This window comes from Furipterus horrens, unplaced genomic scaffold, assembly GCF_987537825.1.
Source record: "Furipterus horrens unplaced genomic scaffold, mFurHor1.1.pri manual_scaffold_11, whole genome shotgun sequence".
In the NCBI taxonomy this organism is placed as follows: Eukaryota; Metazoa; Chordata; class Mammalia; order Chiroptera; family Furipteridae; genus Furipterus; species Furipterus horrens.
Genome location: NW_028327181.1, coordinates 15276019 through 15292296, shown reverse-complemented (window position 1 = coordinate 15292296; position 16278 = coordinate 15276019). Strand labels below are relative to the sequence as shown.

Genomic DNA, 16278 nt, shown 5'->3' with positions numbered 1-16278 from the left:
CCCCCGCGCCCCAGGCCGCGGGTCCATGCCGCCCCCTCCCTCGTCGGGCTCCTTGCCGGGGCCCCTCAGGGGTGGTGGGGGCGGCGCCACTCGGGCCTCTCTGCTGGGGCCGCCGCGCGCTGCGCCCGCCGCGCCCGCTCCTCGGTGCCCCGCGCGCTCCGCGCTGCTCGCCACCCGCTCGTCCGCTGGCCCGCGCGGCCGCCCAGCCCGCCGCTCTGGCTCTCGCCGCCTCCCCGGCTCGCTCGCTCGCTCGCTCTGTGCCGGGCTGGCTGCGCTCCCGCCTCCCCCGCCCGCGCCCTCCGCGCTGCCCGCCCCTTCCCGCCCCTGGTCCCTGAGGGGCCGCCCCAAGCCCGCTGGGGGTTCCTGCTCCCCTTACCCCGGGTTCCCCTTTCTCCCCGGGGAGGATCACTCGCCCCCCACCTCAGCCACCAGGACCAAGGTGGAGGGGCCCTTTCTTCCTGCCCCTTGGCCCGCCCCCACACCCCTTGAATCTAGAGCAGGAACTGGAGGACCAGAGACCTGGCAGCGAGGTGAGGTCGGCCCTAGGCGTTTGGGTCCTCGAGGAGAGTCACACAGTGTTGGTGCCAGGAGAGGTTCCAAGGTGGGGAAACTGAGGCTGAGAGAGAAGGGCATTTACCAAGGTCATGAAGCAGGGGCGGCAGGCAGGAGCTGGTCAGGGTCTGGAGCAGGCTCCCCTGACCTGTGGCTGAGGCCTCCTAGATGACCTTGCCCTCCCCCCCACCAGTGGAGCCTCAGTCCTTGTTGCTTCCCAAGCCCCCACCACTTAGCCTGCAGAGGGGAAGGCAGGGTCTGTCTCGTGGCCCAGGGGGCACCCATGGACAGAGAGGTAGGTGGCTGGGTGTCTGCAGGGACTGGTGTGAGGGCCTGTCAGTTCACATGGCTGCAGGTAGACCTAATGTATGTGCAGGGCTCACCCAGGCCCCAGAGCATGTGGTGTGCACATCTGGGTAAAGGGGCAGGTGTTTATGGGAACAGTGTGTGTGTGCATATATCTGTTATCCACAAGGGTACGTACAAGTGTTTGCAAGTCCACATGCAGATGGACGTGGTCAGGAATGTTTGGACACCTGTATGTGCCAAGGTAGTGAACTGTCAGGGGAGGGGAGGGCAGGAACTAGTTGGCAGAAGCCTGGACAGGTGGGGGGCAGGGTGCAGACCTAGGACCAGGAGTGGCATGGGCATGGGTGCACAGATATGAGTTCATATTTATGGGGGAGGGGATGACCCTCTGGCTGGCCTTGCTGTGGCCCCAGCTGTGGATCCTGCCCCTGGAGGCCCCATTGGAGCAACCTCCCTGCCTACTTTGGTCCAATCAGCCAATGGCCCCAGTGGGGATGCAGATTGCCACAGCCCTGCCTGATCGGGCCCTTCCCAAACTGATTACATTTTCCTGATTGTTTCTGCTTTTGTTGCTGATTAATCACAGCCCTGTCTTGGGGCCTGGGGAGAGAGGACTCGGGAAGAGATGCCAGCTGTGGCTGAGCTGGGCTGGGCCCAGGCTACGCCCCAGCCCTTCTCTGGATGGCTCTGGAAGGGGCTCCCAACAGCATGTAAAATCTGCAGTGGAGTCAGGAAGGACCCCAGCTATTTGTCTGTCTGTCTCCCCAGCCTGTGTGAGCTAGTCGGATGTCCATCAGGGCCTGTGCCTGGGGGTATGAGAGGCCCCAGGAAAGCCCGCACCTGAAGCCCTCCTCATCTACCTGTCCCCATGTCTGACTGCCCACCGCTGGAGCTGAGTGCTTTGAGCTGCCTCAGGTGTTCTGGTGGAGCAGAGGAGTGAGGCTGAAAGAATTGAGAACTTGAGCCAGAAACACCTGAGGCTCCTGCATCTACCACCTCCTTCCTACGGGAACTTAGGCACCTCCCTTAACCTCCTGAGGTCTCAGTTTCCCCCTTGTGAAATGAGGGTGGTAATGCCACCTCCCAGGCTGTGGTAAGGATGAAGTGATGTGACAGATGAGAGGTGCCTGGCAGTGCCTCCCTGTTCCTCTTGGGAATTTCCTATTAGCATGAAAATCCCCCGAGAACTATGAATTAATAATAATTACAGCTGCCACGTGCCACGTAGTGATTGAGAGTGTGAGGCACAGTAGCTCACTCCTGTGCTATTTACAGAGTGGCCAGGCTGCACCAGCCCAGGCCAGCCCGTTCGAAATCAGGAGCCCTGCACCCGGGGAGGGTGGGCTGGAGCCTGTGAGTGGCTGCAGGGAAACAGCTCCTGGGGCTCCCGGAGAGGCTGCCGCGGAGCATGTTAGTCCTCTGCTTGCCTGATGGAGGGGCACCTCCTGCTGTGTCCCCTGCAGCTCCCAGCCTTGCTGCCAAGGTGGAGAATTTTCAAAAGATGGTGCAGAAACAGTTCCCAAGATAAATCAAATAAAAATCAGGTGGGCGGGCCTTCTTCATGTGGCCAGGCCCTGCAAGTCTAACACGGGCCTCCTCCAGACCTCAGCGTTGGTCTGTGGGCAAGAAGTCGGGCTGTCTACACTGTGACCAGGCTGCTCTCTGCGGCAGGCCTCTCCAAGCCAAAGGGAGAGGACTTGCTGGGGAGTATAGTCCCAAGGCTGCAGTGCACCCCACTGCTTGGGCCATCCCTGAAACCTCAGTCTCCTGGTGACTCGGGCCAGTCCCTGTCCTCTCCCCTGGTGTAAAGCCAAGGCCCACAGAGCTGCCTGTGGGCCCAAGGGTCTTTCACATGCCACCGGCTACACCTGCTCCCCCTTCTCTGGTGGATACATGAGCTACAACTGGCTGTGCAGGTGACCTGCTAAGTCCCCCAAACTTCTGAAGGTAGTTCGGCCTTGCCCCCGTTCATGGATGGGGGCACTGAAGGGACCAGGTTGAGTCATGCAGCTGTATGAGGCAAAGCTGGGGGTTCAAACCCAAGGTGGGAGCAGGTGGGACCAGGGGCTAGGGCTCTAGCGGCCAAGCTCTGAGTCATGCTGACCTCTCCCTGCCCTTTCAGGCTCAGAGGGATACCGTCTCCTCTGGAAACCATTGTCAGCCTCCTGGCCCTTTACTTCTGTGCACCTAGGTACCAGGTCTTTTAAGCAAGTCAGGATGGGAGTCAGAGGATGAGCGGGAGCTGCTCCTACCTGGGGCTCACACAGCAAGTGCCAGAGGGCTGGACCGCATGGCTGAGGCCGCGGCTCACTGTCTGCTGAAGGGCAGCAGAGAAGGGGGCACAGTTTACAGAGGAAGGACATGAAGACAGGACTTGAAAATTCTCTGACGTGAGGTGGGAGAGGCAGTGCCACGAGCAGTAAGAGCCCTGCATGGAGAACCCAGAGCTGGCCATGTGACCTTGCATGTCTACACTCACCTTTCTGAGGCTCAGCTCACCTGTTAAATAAGAACACAGCTAACCCTAGTGTCAACACTTAGATCCTACACGTGAGTGCTCAGTGCATGGAAATGGTGGCTCTTATTGCAGGTTGAAGAACCTCCAAGAAGAGGATCCAGGTGGGCAGAAGCTCAGAAGTGTGAGAGGACCACCCTCAGCTCCGGAGGACAAGGCCTAGGTCTGTATCCCCCAGATCCTATACCTGGCACAAGGCTGGGCTGGGTGTGGGAAGGGAGCCAGGGCTGGATGAACATCTTAATGAATGAATGAGAGAAAGAATGAATGAATGAACGATCACCCACCAGTCCTTCGGCATTGCAGACCCCTCCTCTTCTCTGCATGTCGCTAGGGAGCAGATGGCATGATTGCAGGGTGTGAATTATGTCTGTCGCTCCCTCATCTGGGGAAGGTGCTGCTGACATCACATTTCACTCCCTGGGGTGTCACCAGGACACTTGGGGGCCCCTCCTGAGAAGGGTCTCCACAGATCTCACCCACTAGTACATGGCTCAGAGTGCTGGAGACACCAGAAGAGGTAACCCACCTGTGACTCTGGGAGAATCATTTAAATGGCAGGGAGGCAGGGAGAAAGTGAGGACCACTCTGTCCAGAGGCTGGATCCCTCCCTCCCAGAAATGGGAAACCTCTCCTGTCAAAACCAGAATGCTCCCCACTGCCCCTGGTCAGGAGACGGCGCCTCTGAGGCCAGCATTCGCTCACCGCTCCTGTTCAGCACCAGGGAGAGCTCCTGGCAGAGCCCAGGGCCTGGCAGAGCAGGGTGAATTTATTGAGGGAGGCAGACCCTGATAAGGCAATAAATGAACCCATTGTCCAGAAGAGGAAATCAAAGTGGAGGGAGGGCAAACACCAAGCTAAAAGTCAGGACTGCTGACTGCACCCCTGCTTGAACTGGGGGGCTTCTGGAGGTGGCAGGAAGTAAATGGGATGGGGGAGGAATGTCCACTGGGGGCAGAGGTTCTGGCCTCTGTTCCTTGGCTAGGGAAAAATATTGTTCCAAGAACCCTCTGGGGACAGTGTCTGGAGGTGAATAAAATATTCATTGGCTGGGCAAACTTACACAGTCACTTGATGAATAATGGAATTTATAGACTTGCAGAGGCAGACCTAGCTGAAAGGGGGTGTAGGTCCGATCCCAGAGGCCTCTGTCTGCTCTGATCTTGTCCTGCCCTGGGCACCCCTCCTGGGCCTATAGATTCCCAGCTCCCACAGGTGACAGAGGTAGACAGGACAGAACAGGTGACAGAGTCCATGTGAAGGAAATGGGACAAAGGGGGCAGGTACTTGACTTTGTTGCTCTTTGAGAAGCAACTTGGTAACGGAGAAAGAGCGCTGGGCTTGGAGTCTGTTGCGGCTGGGATGAGCCCTGTCTTCTGTTACCAGCTGTGTGCACCTCTCCTGGCTCAGTTTCCTCCCCTATAAAATGGGGTTGATGCTGCCACCACACAGCCAGGGTTACCGTGGGGATCTGATGAAATGATGAAGGTGACAGCGCCTGGTGCCACTGTCCCTGGCACACACAGTGCTCACACCTGTTGCTGAGACTAAACCTTTAGATCTTCCCTTTCAGGCCCCCAGACTCCCCTGAGCCCAGGAGTGGTCTAGAAGGCAGGAGGGAAGCATGGCCGCAGGAGCAGGGAAGCTTCTAACTCTAGGGCAGGGTCTGAATAAGTGCAAAAAGCTGGCAAGGAGAGACAGGCACTCACCCAGGACCCCCCCACCCCACAGAGTCTGCTCCCACTGGGCTGGGCTGGGGCCTGGGCAGGGGCATTTTTAGAAAGCTCTCCAGGAGCCCTTAAGGTGCGGCCAGGGTTAGAACCCCTGCTCCAGAGGCAAAGGCCTGGTGGAGAAAACTGAGTCTAGGCAGGGCAAAAGGATCTGAGGCATGTCCCACCCAGACAATGACAGAGATCCCTGTCTCTGGGCCCCTCTGGGCCCCAGTCTTCCCCTCTGGTGCATGGCCAGGCTTCTGGCTGTGAGAGAGAGCGTAGGCACTGAGGGCCAGCCCCTGCTCCAGACCCACTTCCTGAGTGACAGCTGTGACAGCTGGCAGGAGACGAGGCACAAGGCAGCTCCTAATTGCTCTGGGCTCCCAGATCCCTGCCTCAGTCTGTTGCCTTCGACGAGATGCTCCAGCATCCTGTCTGGGGCAGCTGCTCCCCCAAAGGAGGTCCGTCCATCTCCAGCCGGCCTACAATGGTGGTTGGGGGAGTGGAGCTGCCTCTTCCTGCAGGGCCTCACTGCCTCTGGAGCAGGGTGAGGCTGGGACCCTGCAGTCCCCCAGGGATCTACCCTCTCCTCTCTGCATCTCTCTGGGTGACACTAAGGGCTATGTGTAAGCTTCCACTTGAACAGGGAGCTGCACAGGCGCCAATATGCACAGACCGTGTGGGTGGGCTTTGCAGCCTCACTTGGCACACCCACCAGGGGGCAGGAGCATGTCCTCTGGGGTCAGACCCAAGAGAGAAACTGTGTGCCCTTGGGCGTCATTGGAACTTGGAGTCTTGGTGCCTCATCTGAAAATAAGTGCACCTATTGGTCAGAGTGAACACAGAAAGAAAAAGGATGCAAGTTGCCGAGCCCAAGGTCCGAGACAGAGCCCAGATGTTCACCATCTTGGACCAGAAGCTCTAAGCACACCCTTTGGGCTGAGTTTTCAGGTTGATGCACCTGCCTCCCCTTGTCTCTAGCTATCTACCACTCCTCAAATTCTTTCTCAGAAAAGATAAATTATTTACCTGGATTCAGTCATCTAACCCCATACTTACCCTTCCCCAGTCATGAGCTGCGGCCTCAACCTACTGCCACATGGTCTGGATGTAGCCTGTGTTTGCACACCTCCAGGGATGGGGAGCTCACCACCTCCAAGGGGCAAAGCCAGCACTTGCTTATTCCCTGGGTTCTGGCTTTGCATGCCAGTTTCTCCCGTGTTCTGAAACGAGGCACAGAGACCTCAAAAGGGGCCCCTGCCTGTCAACTGGGAGACAGGCGACGCTGACCAGTAGTGAGCAGCTCAGCAGAGTGGCACTCCCCCATCCCCCACCATCATGAAAGGATGGCACAGTGAGCCTGTGTGCAGAGGGTGCTATGGTTGCAGAGAGAGGAGCCAGAAGAAATGGGGGCCAGGCTTTCAGATGAGCCCGTTGTCCCAGGGCTCAACTGCAAGATTAATTAGCCTGGCACTGAGAGACTGGGTCACGGATTGGGTGAGTTTTGACGAGGGAACCGTAGGCGTGGCTCAGACGGGAGGAGCTGCTCCGGCAGGGACTGGCTCTGCAGGAGCTCCTCCTATCCTGGCCACCACGGCTTCTGTAGGAAACTGGACTCCGATCCTTTGGAGTCCCCAGTGTTGGGGGACGGGACTGCGTCATCTCCAGGGCTGAGTTACGCCTGCAGCCCTGGCCCGGGCCAGCCCCCCATCCAGGGGCCCGCTAATGGGCCTCTGTGGCCCGCAGTGCCCTGGTTGTGTCGAGCCTAAGTGATGATAAAATCGACAGCAGTTTAATTGGTAATTTTAATCCTGGACAGAGCAGTAATGGCGTTACTAATTGGATCGTTAGAGATTTGTGCTTTATGGCTATGTAATTAGAGAAGCTGTGGGGAGCTGGGGTGAACTGGGGGGCCTTGCTGGGCCAGGGGCAGGGAGCAGGAGGCAGGGCCTCTTCTGCTGCTGGGGCAGGGTCACCACTGGCACCTCCTGGTCTTCTGCTGCTCCTCCCAAGTATGGCCCCTGGGGTAGCCGAGTGAGGGGGGTCCCTGCCAGGGGTCTCCATGTGCCCCTCCCAGACCTGGGGTCCCATCGTGTCAGGAGGAGGAGGCCTTGGAGGGCACCACTGAAGGGCCCAGCTCCCTACAGGATTGGATGCAGGGCAAGCCCAGCTCCTCCCTGTGTCCTCACACGCATGTCCCCTGTGCTCACGTGGGTTCACGTGCTCTGTGTGACCTTGCCTGTGGGTTCACTCTGTGCACCGATGTCCCTGCCTGCAGAGGTGGAGCCGCAGCCCTGTGCTGTCCCACTTCTGACCCCGGGGCTCTGGGCAGCCACAGAGCATCCTCCTTGTAGAACAGGAAGGGGTCTTAGGTCCTCTGACTCTGCTCATGTCTCAGATGGGGGAACGGAGGCCCAGGGAGGGTGGGGAGGAGACATTCTTGTGTGTGCTCCACACTGGTCTTACGTGCACGTGAGGCTCATCAGCCCTGGACATCAGCATTTGGAGGGTTCTCTGTGTACACAGAGCTGCCATTCTGCACCCATGTGGGGAGCACAGAGCATGGAGAGGAGCTTAGGGGGGCCTAGTCCTCACCCCAGGCATGGAGGTGCCTTGCGGAGGGGAGGCATGGGAGATGTCCTATGGACCAAATTCACACAAGGCTAGAAGTAAACTTGGCACTCACTGAGTATTTGCTGGATTAATTAATTAAAAAAAAAAAAAAAAAGGAAGAAAAGAAGAGAGAAGGGAGGAGGGAAGGAGAGAGGACGTACAGACCATGGACAGAGGGTCTCTGTCACATGCCCTTCCATTGGTCCCCTAACCTAACACTGGTCACTCTCCTAAACTCAGGCATGATCTCCTCACAGTCTTCCAGGGGCATCTACCTTATTCTAAGGAAGAGCCAAAATCACTAAGGGGCCCAAAGTACCTCCTTCCTCACCTCTCTGCTACCACTTCCTGCCCGTGCCCACCTGCTCCAGTGGCCTCACTTGGTCCCTGACTACTCTTGGCAGAGAACCAGGCACACTCCTGCCTCGGGGCCTTTGCACTTGCTATAATGTCTGCCAGGAATCTTTCCCCCAAGACATCTCCATCACTCACTTCTTAAAGTCTTTACTCAAAAGTCAACTTCTCAATGAGCCTTTCTTGGCCATGTAGCTTAAAAAATAAAAAACCACAAAAGACCAACCACACCTTTTCTCCCACTGCCCTGCTTTATTATCCCAGCTTGTACTTCATCACTGCAATCTTGTGCTGTGACATGCATTAGATGCTCATACATAGTTGTTGAATGAATAGAAGAACTGGGAGTTCCTAAAGAGGCGGCCCTGGCAGGTGAGGGCAGGTTGTGGGGTGGAAGGGGCAGAAGGTTGATGTAGTGCAAAGCTCAGACACCCGTGTCTGTGAGCCCTGGCTCCCACCCCCACCAGTAACTCAGTCAGGAGATAGCACCCCAGCGACCTACATCAGCAAATTACTTGGCAGGTGGGGGTGGGGAGATAAAAATCTCTGTCCTGCTGCCAGATGCTCAACCTCAGTGCCCTCCACCTGCGCAGTAGTTAGCGCGACCTACACTCTCCTTCAGCCAGGTCACCTTCTGGCCTCCAGCTGCCTCCTTCATCCCTCCCCATGAGGAGTGGCTACTCCGAGGCAGGCTCTGGAACTTGAAAGAGGCCCCTCCTGTGTTGGCCCCAGCTCCCTGTTCGCAGGCAGGAGACAGTGCCTGAATCCCACCATCAGCACCAGGGTGGGTTGTGGAGAGCCGGGCGCTGGGGTACAGAACTCCCAGCAACACCCTGCCCACCCGCCTGGCCGGCTGCCTCAGGCTTCATCAGGTGATGTATGGCCCACTGCCCCTGCCAGGAAGCGACAGCAGATGAATGGGCAGTGTCGACGGGTGGGCTCAGAGCCAGGAGCTGGGAGCAGGGAGAGGGAGGTGTGTGGCTCTGGAGAAAGCCATTCCCGGAAGGCCACCCTCCCTGACCAAGGGCAGGACAGAGCGGACTGGAGTTGTCTCAGGCACAGCTCCCACACTGTGGCCCTTAGTGTGGGGAGTGCAGGGAGCTGGGGGACTCCTCGCCCCTCATGGCATCACCCCTGACTTCAGTTTCCTCACCTGTAAAGTTGCAATAAAGCACCCACTGGGAGGGGGCAGGAAGGGCCTGCTGAGAGACTGCATTCCAAGCCCATCCCCTGACCCAGGGGTACTCCAACCCCCACCCTCTAACCTCATGAGTCCTGGCGCTGGGCCAGGGAGGGGCTGTTCCTACAACCCTGCTGCCTCCTCCTGTAGCTCCCCATCTGACCCTTCATCCACCTTCCCTCTCCTGGTCTTTGGGAGAGTCACACAGCCAGAGGTGGACAGGACCTGGGCAAATGTCTAGTTCAACCTCCCCCCCATTTTCCAGAAGGGAACACTGAGAGGAAGGACCTGCCTATGTCAGGTGGGAGGGCTTGAAGGACAGCTCTTGGAGTTTCCCAAAAGAAGCACTCTCTCTGCCATGGACCCAGGATAGAGTGGGGGCTGGTGGAGCTGCCCACCAGGTGGGGAAGGACAGGCAGGACAGCGCTGGGCACAGGAAGGGGGCAGCGGGGAGCATTGCAATTCCCGTGACTTAGTCAGAATGCGCCAGACACCTCCTTGGGCTCTGTCTGCGTCCAAGGAGACCAGGACACTGGGCGGACGAACAGAGTGTCCTTTCTGGCTGGGCCTGGAGGAGGGGTGGGGAGTGGGGGCGTCATCTGGGAACAGGGGCTGCCTTCTGGGCTGGGCGGCATCTCCCAGCATCTGTTCACCTGCCCTGCTTCCCAGAAGAGCCAGGACACCACATGAGGCTCCCAGTGGCTGTGCACGTGACACACATGTACACAGACAGGTCTGGGGGACGTGTCATGGGGCGTGCATGCAAGAATGCTCACGGGCTTGGAGGTGTGCATCTGTGGCCGGCTGTGAGTGCACACACACGTGCTGGGATGTATATACATATGCAGGGGTCTGACTACCAAGGGTCCGAGAACTCGGGGCCAGGGCAGAGCTGGTGCTCAGTTGGGGTAGACGTGTCGTGGGCGCGTGTCTGTGGTTCAGTGAACTTTGCATGTGTGGGCCTCTCCATTCACGCAGGTGTGGATGAGGTGTGGACATATATGGGTGGATGTGGGGAGAGAGACATGTCCTCACTCAGCAGCCACCAAGCCCTGCACAAGCTGGGCCTCAGCTTCAGTCAAAAAACCCAGGGTCAGTCCCCCATTGTCAGAAGGGGAAACTGAGGACAGAAGCCTGCCTAAGGCCACGGGGTTTCTTGCCTGTAAATTCAGGAGAAAGACCCCAGCTCTATCCTCCACAGGGTGGATCTCAGACAAGAAAATGTCCCCCAAGGCGGGAGACAGGTTTGACTCTGAAGAAAGGCTCTGTAGCCAATCACAGGCTGGAAACACTATTCTGGAAGGTGAGTCGCTTTGGACTTGTTCTGGGCAGTGGCAGGGCTGGCTGTGAAGTTTCAGGGCTGCACGGGGTCTTTGGGGTCACTTGGAGTCCCCTCCATTCCATATGGCCCTACTGGTAACACGGCGGTAGCAAGGACCCATGCAAAGGAGGGGGCCCCCCGCTGAGGTCTTGTTCCCTCTCTGAGCCTCTATTTCCTTAGCTATAGAATAAAGCCCCCCGGCCCTGACCTGACCCTGTTGGAGGGCTGAAGAGCCATAGTCATCTCAGGGGCAGGCAGTGGTCCCAGCCCTGTTCTCCTGCCAATCTGGGAGGGAATATAAGCCCTGGGGCAGGGCAAAGAGGGGACTGAAGGGATCTGAGGCTGGGAGACAGGCCTTCCAGTCCAGTTAGTGAAGGGATTTGTCATTTTAATGATGTGATATTTCTTGCCTGGCTCCTGTCCGTGGCAGCACGGACGTTCAGCTGCCTCCCTGATTGAGGCATGCTGCTGCTGGCAGGGGTGTCCTCAGACTAGAGGCCCGGATGTCGGAGTTCGGGGGGCCATCGGCTCTCGCACAACCTTACCTCCAGCCCAGCCCTGCCTCTCTCTCCCGAAGTGACTTTGGGCAAGTCCTTCCCCAACGCCGAGGTTGTTTCCTCATCTATAAAGTGGGGCTAATACCGTCACCCTCCTGGCTCCCGGCACTGACCGTTGTGGGTAACACAGTCTTTCACGACCCTTCCCCTCACTGCCTCTTCCAGTTCCACCCCACCAGGGGTCCTCTGTTCCTCAGTTTCTGCAGACCCTCGGCAGGCCGCCCTCTCCTGCGGCAACAAGGTCTTTTGAAACTACCCACCTGGCTCCTCACTCCTCTCACCCAAACTGGCCTGGCCCCACTCCCCAGCTTCCCCTGGTCCCTGGCCCCACCCCATCTCCACACCTTAAATCACCTAGCCTTGTTGCAGCTGCATGAACACACCTTGCTCTTACTCCAGGATACTTCCAGGATTTTGTATAAGCTGCTCCCCTGCCTTAGTCACATCCACCACCCTGGTCCCTCAGATCCGAGTCTTCCTCTGGCTCTCACAGCCACCTGCTATTTGCTCTGTGACAACATTTGTCACACTGGAGGATGACAGCTTGTCTTCTAGTCTGCCTTGCTTGCCCTGTGTCCCACACAAAGTAGGCCCTTGATGTGTTTGTTGAATGACTGAATGAGGGACTGCAGAGCTGCTCTCCTGACCCTGGAGCACAGCAGTGAGGGTGACCTGGCAGGTGGCCCATCCATCAGCCTGGCACTGTGCCTGAGCAGATGGAGCCGAGCCCCAGGGGAGGGGAGAGAAGGAAAAGATCCATCACCCAACGGTTGGTCCAAGCCTGTGCGGGCGCCGTCGCACCTGCCCCCCACGGAATCTCATCCATCACGCTGTCTCTGGAACTCGGGGATGGGGTGTGCAGGCAGCAGCCCCTCTGCTAGACTCGGTGGGGCTGGGACCTTCAGGAAGTCTGCAGCTGTCTAGTGCGCAGGGGAAATTGAGGCCTGGAGTAAGGTGACAGAAGTTGAAAGTGGAGACTCTGGAACCAGACCGACCAGCCTTTGAGTGACAGTTCTGGGTCTCATTTGCGTGAGACTGGGCGAGTCTCTGGCCTCTGGGAGCCAATGTCCTCATCTGTGAAATGGGGACACAGCAGCGTCCCCTCACTCGGAAGAGGAGAGTATTCATGGATTCGGATTTGAGGCTCATGCCTGTCTCGCAGCTCCAACCAGGCTCCTCAGGGTGGTGGGTAAGGAGGCAGCAGTGGCTCTCAGTGGCAGGGCCGTGGATTCAGACAGGACTGGCTAATTGTCAGGCCATCAGAGGGGAAGGAGACGTTGATGGACGCTTCTCCGAGCCAGAGGGACTGAGGGAGGGGGTGGCTGAGTGATGACCAGGCACTGCGGTGATTACAGCTCAGCTGTTCTGACCAGCTGGACAGGGGGACATCGTGCCCCAGACTCTCCCGGCCCCCACATTGTTTTCTGGGAAGTCACGGCCTCCCTCCTCCTCCTCCTTTTGTATTATAAAAACAAACGCTTTTTGAGCCATCATTTCACCTGAATTGCACAATGGCCTAGGGAGTGGGTAAGACTCTCAGGCACTTTAAGATCCTCATTCCACAGATGGGGAAACTGAGACTCATTCATTCACTCAGCGAGTAGGTACTGAGCACCTAGCCTGTGCCAGGCTCTGTGCTGGGCAGAGGGGAGTCAGACAAGAAGGTTGCAGCCACCTGCTTGCCCCAGACACTTGGGAAGCTACAGATGGACCAGGACCGAGTTTTGTGTCTCACATGCTAGGTATACGAGGCTGTGATGGGACGTCACCCCTTTGGCTGATGCGTGCTCCCTGATGGTTACGGGCACAGTGCTGGGCACTTTAAGTGCATTGTCTCATTTACTCCTCCAGGGCAGACATCAGTGACCCCATTTTCCAGCTTCAAAAACTGGAGCCAAAGGGGTGCTGCGACTTGCTTGGGGACTCCCAGCTGGGAAGAGGCGAAGCCCACACCTACACCCAGGACTTTTTCTCTTTCTATCCTGCTCAGTCCCACCAGGGACAAGCTCAGTGAGGAGCTACCAAGTAGGGGGCACATGAATGAATGAGCACATGTACCCCAAATGCACCGAGCCCAACCCCCGCATCCCCTATTCCTCCCCCAGGGGGTGGGTTGTGGTGAGGCCAGGAGTGGGACCTTCTCTCCCAGAATCTGGCCCCACCCCTGGACAGCCCCTGCCACATCTGTAGGGTCCAGAGGCTTGTCCTTACCGCCGAGCCCCCTCAGAGGGCCTGTGGCCACACCCAGGTAGCACGAGGGAAGGACTTCTGTCCCGCCTGCTCTGAGCAGCGTCTGAGGGAGGAACTCTCCTCTGGAGCCAAGGAGCAGAAGAATGAGCTCAGGCAGTAGGGAAGGATGGGGTTCGAACCCCAGTTACAAGCAGCCAATTGGTCTCTATGAGCCTCAGTCTCCTCCTGTCTCACATGGGAGGGATGGTGACTACACAGGACTCTCTCGTGGGGCCACATGATGCCACCAGGTAACAACCTAAGTGGAAGCTGCTGCCGTGAATTGGGGCTGGTGTGTATACTGGTGAATGCGGGCCCTCCTGGGACTGGTGAGGGTTAAGAAGGCAGACCCAGTATGCCCAGGCCAACGCAGATCACTGCCGCCAGTGTTCCCATCCTCCTCGGTGTCTGGCCGGGGCAGGTACTCAGGGGGTGTTGTGGTTCTGACCCCAGACCATGGGGCTGGACTGGAGGGGCTGCGGGGCCTCAGGGCCAGGGCTGGGCTTGGCCTGTGCTGACCTACCCAGCAGAGCAGAGCTGGCTCAAATGGAGTGGGCTAGCCTCAGGCTGGCACTGATTTCACGTCTGAGTGGCCACCTCCCTGCTGGTAAATGTCACACGAGAGCAGCCTGGCACCTGGCGTGGACCCAGTCTCGGGCAGGCTGCCGGAGGAGCTGGGATGCCTGTGGAATGATGATGCCAGCCCAAGACTCCAGGCCCTCCAGACTCCCCTTTAAGTCCTGAGGGGCTGGGAGGATCCCCCCACCATGGCCACATCCTGCCCCTCTCTTCATGGTGGCGGATGAGGGGTGGGATTCAGGATGGTCTGGAGAGGGTGCAGGAGAGGGAGAAAGGGCTGTGGGAGCCCCCCTCCAGCCCAGGATGGTCCCTGCTTCCCTGAGCTGTCTCCTCTGATAACTGAGTCAGGAAGCGCTAACAATAAATGGCTATATAACCACACAGCGGCAGGCCTTGTTTCATAAACTCTCGCTGCGGCAGCCGCTGGCTCAGCACTTGGTATCTGTGATCCCATTCAACCCACACGGCGACCCTGAGGTCAGCGGGCACTGAGTCCATCATGCGGGAGAGAAATGTGCAGGTTGAGAGGCCAAGCCCTCTCCCCTGAGCAGCACTGGTGCCTGCCCCCCACCCCAGCCCAACTCTGCTGTGCCACCCCCAGCCCATTTCTCTGCCTAGCCCCCCAACCCTGGGAAGATGGGGCCTGGCCCTCCTGTCTGCCTACATCTTCCTCTTCTTCCCTATCTCCTGGGATCACCAGGAGGTGGGGGTACTGGGGGGGGGGTGCTGCTGTTCCACTGCTCATCTGGGACTCTTGGCCCATCCAGCTACTGAGCTGGAGGGAGGGAGAGGGGGCTCATGTCCATTCCAGGTCTGGGCTCAAGAGAGGAGCTGGGCCTCCAGAAGGACTAGACAGGAGGTGGGATGGAGGCCAGGGTGGCACTGCTCACTGTCCCCTCCCCTGCCCTTGCTTTCTCTCCTTCTAGAACCCGGGTCTCCAGATATAACACATGAAAATCAAGATCTGCCCAGCCCCCACCCATCTTGGACTCAACACTTCCTGGGTGCCATCACCCCAAGTTGCATCGATGAGCTACTGCCCTCCAGGTCACAAGGTGGCTGATGACAGTCCTGGTGCCCAAGGGTCAGGAGCAGCGTCCTCGGGGCAGACACGAGGCAGTCGCAGAGTCAGGCATGTCTGTAATGCTGTGCCTGCCACATTGGTACTTTGGAGCCCTTCAGCCCTGCATTAGTTATCTGTCTCTCCTGGCCCCCTTCCCTGCTGGAGGGACTCCTCAAAGTGGCCTGTGTCTCCTGACCAACCCTTGTGTTCCTGGGCCTCCCCGCCCTGTGCCTAGCATGGGCTGGCCACAGCAAATAGGGGCCCTGAGTTTGGGTCCCTGGATTGCGGGGGAGGGCTATCCCTGGAGCCTGGCGCCCGCCCGGTGTCATCAGCAGCTCACAAGCCTTGTGAGGGGGAGGTGCTCTCTCCACCTGGAGGCTGCTCCCCGCTCCCCCTTCTCAGCGTTTCCGGGACCTTCCCACGCGGGGCGGGGAGCCCTGGCATCCCCAGCCGCTCTTCCCCCTTCCATGGGAAAGAGGAGGGAGGAGAGAGAAGCCGTTTTAATAAAAGAATAGGATACTGCAACGAACTCCGCAGCGTGTGCGGCTCAGAATAGCAATGTGCTTTCTCAAGGCAAACAGAACTCCCCAGGTGTTAATGCAAATTCACTCCAGTTAAGATGAAAGAGGGCTGTTCTCCCTTTGCTGGTTAATATGAAGGACTTAATAGATTCAGTTTCCGGAACCAAGGCTGGGAGGGGAAGGCTGGGGGCCGGGATTGGGCACGGACAAGGGAGGCCCCCATGGGTTTTAGGGCAGAGACACTGTCACAGCAGCCCTGGCTGATGGTGCAGCACATGTCACCCCATCCGTCCTCCACCTGGGCTGACAGCGGCCGGGCCTCCTGCTCAGAGGCAGCGGGAAGCCTGGGGTGACGATGTCCCGCGCCTGTCCTATTGCCCACTGCCCTTCAGATTAACTCCGGGTCTGGCGCCACGATCGCCACTCCCCAATCTGTGCCAGCTGTGTGTGGGGCTTGAAGAAGGGACGGGGTGAGTCTGGCTGTCCAGGCAGGGCACCTGATTCTAGTCTAGCTCATGTCTGTGGTCACCCCTGTGGGTCAGTCAGTCCCCTTTCAACTCCTGGGCAGTGGCACTGGTTAGGCAGCGCCTGGAAGACCAGCCTGAGGAATTCCTTTAGAAACATGACATTAGAAGACTGTTCGAACAGAAGTCCCTCTGGTCCAAACCTGACCCTTTACAGCAGAGGATATGGAAGCCCAGAGTGGAAGGGATCTACTCAAGGCCACACAGCTGGAAGCAGAGAGCTGGAGGGACCAGAAGTGCAGGCTGGAA

The 16278-nt window shown here is 58.3% G+C and overlaps 1 long non-coding RNA gene across 1 annotated transcript; it reads left to right on the top strand.

The window, feature by feature from the left end:
• The first annotated feature begins 3458 nt into the window (after positions 1 to 3458).
• LOC149997001 (uncharacterized) lies at positions 3459 to 15504 on the top strand. Its single transcript, XR_016507201.1, has 3 exons — positions 3459 to 3539; positions 10437 to 10538; positions 14848 to 15504. It is a non-coding gene; the product is annotated as an uncharacterized LOC149997001 (long non-coding RNA).
• The last annotated feature ends 774 nt before the right edge of the window (positions 15505 to 16278 follow it).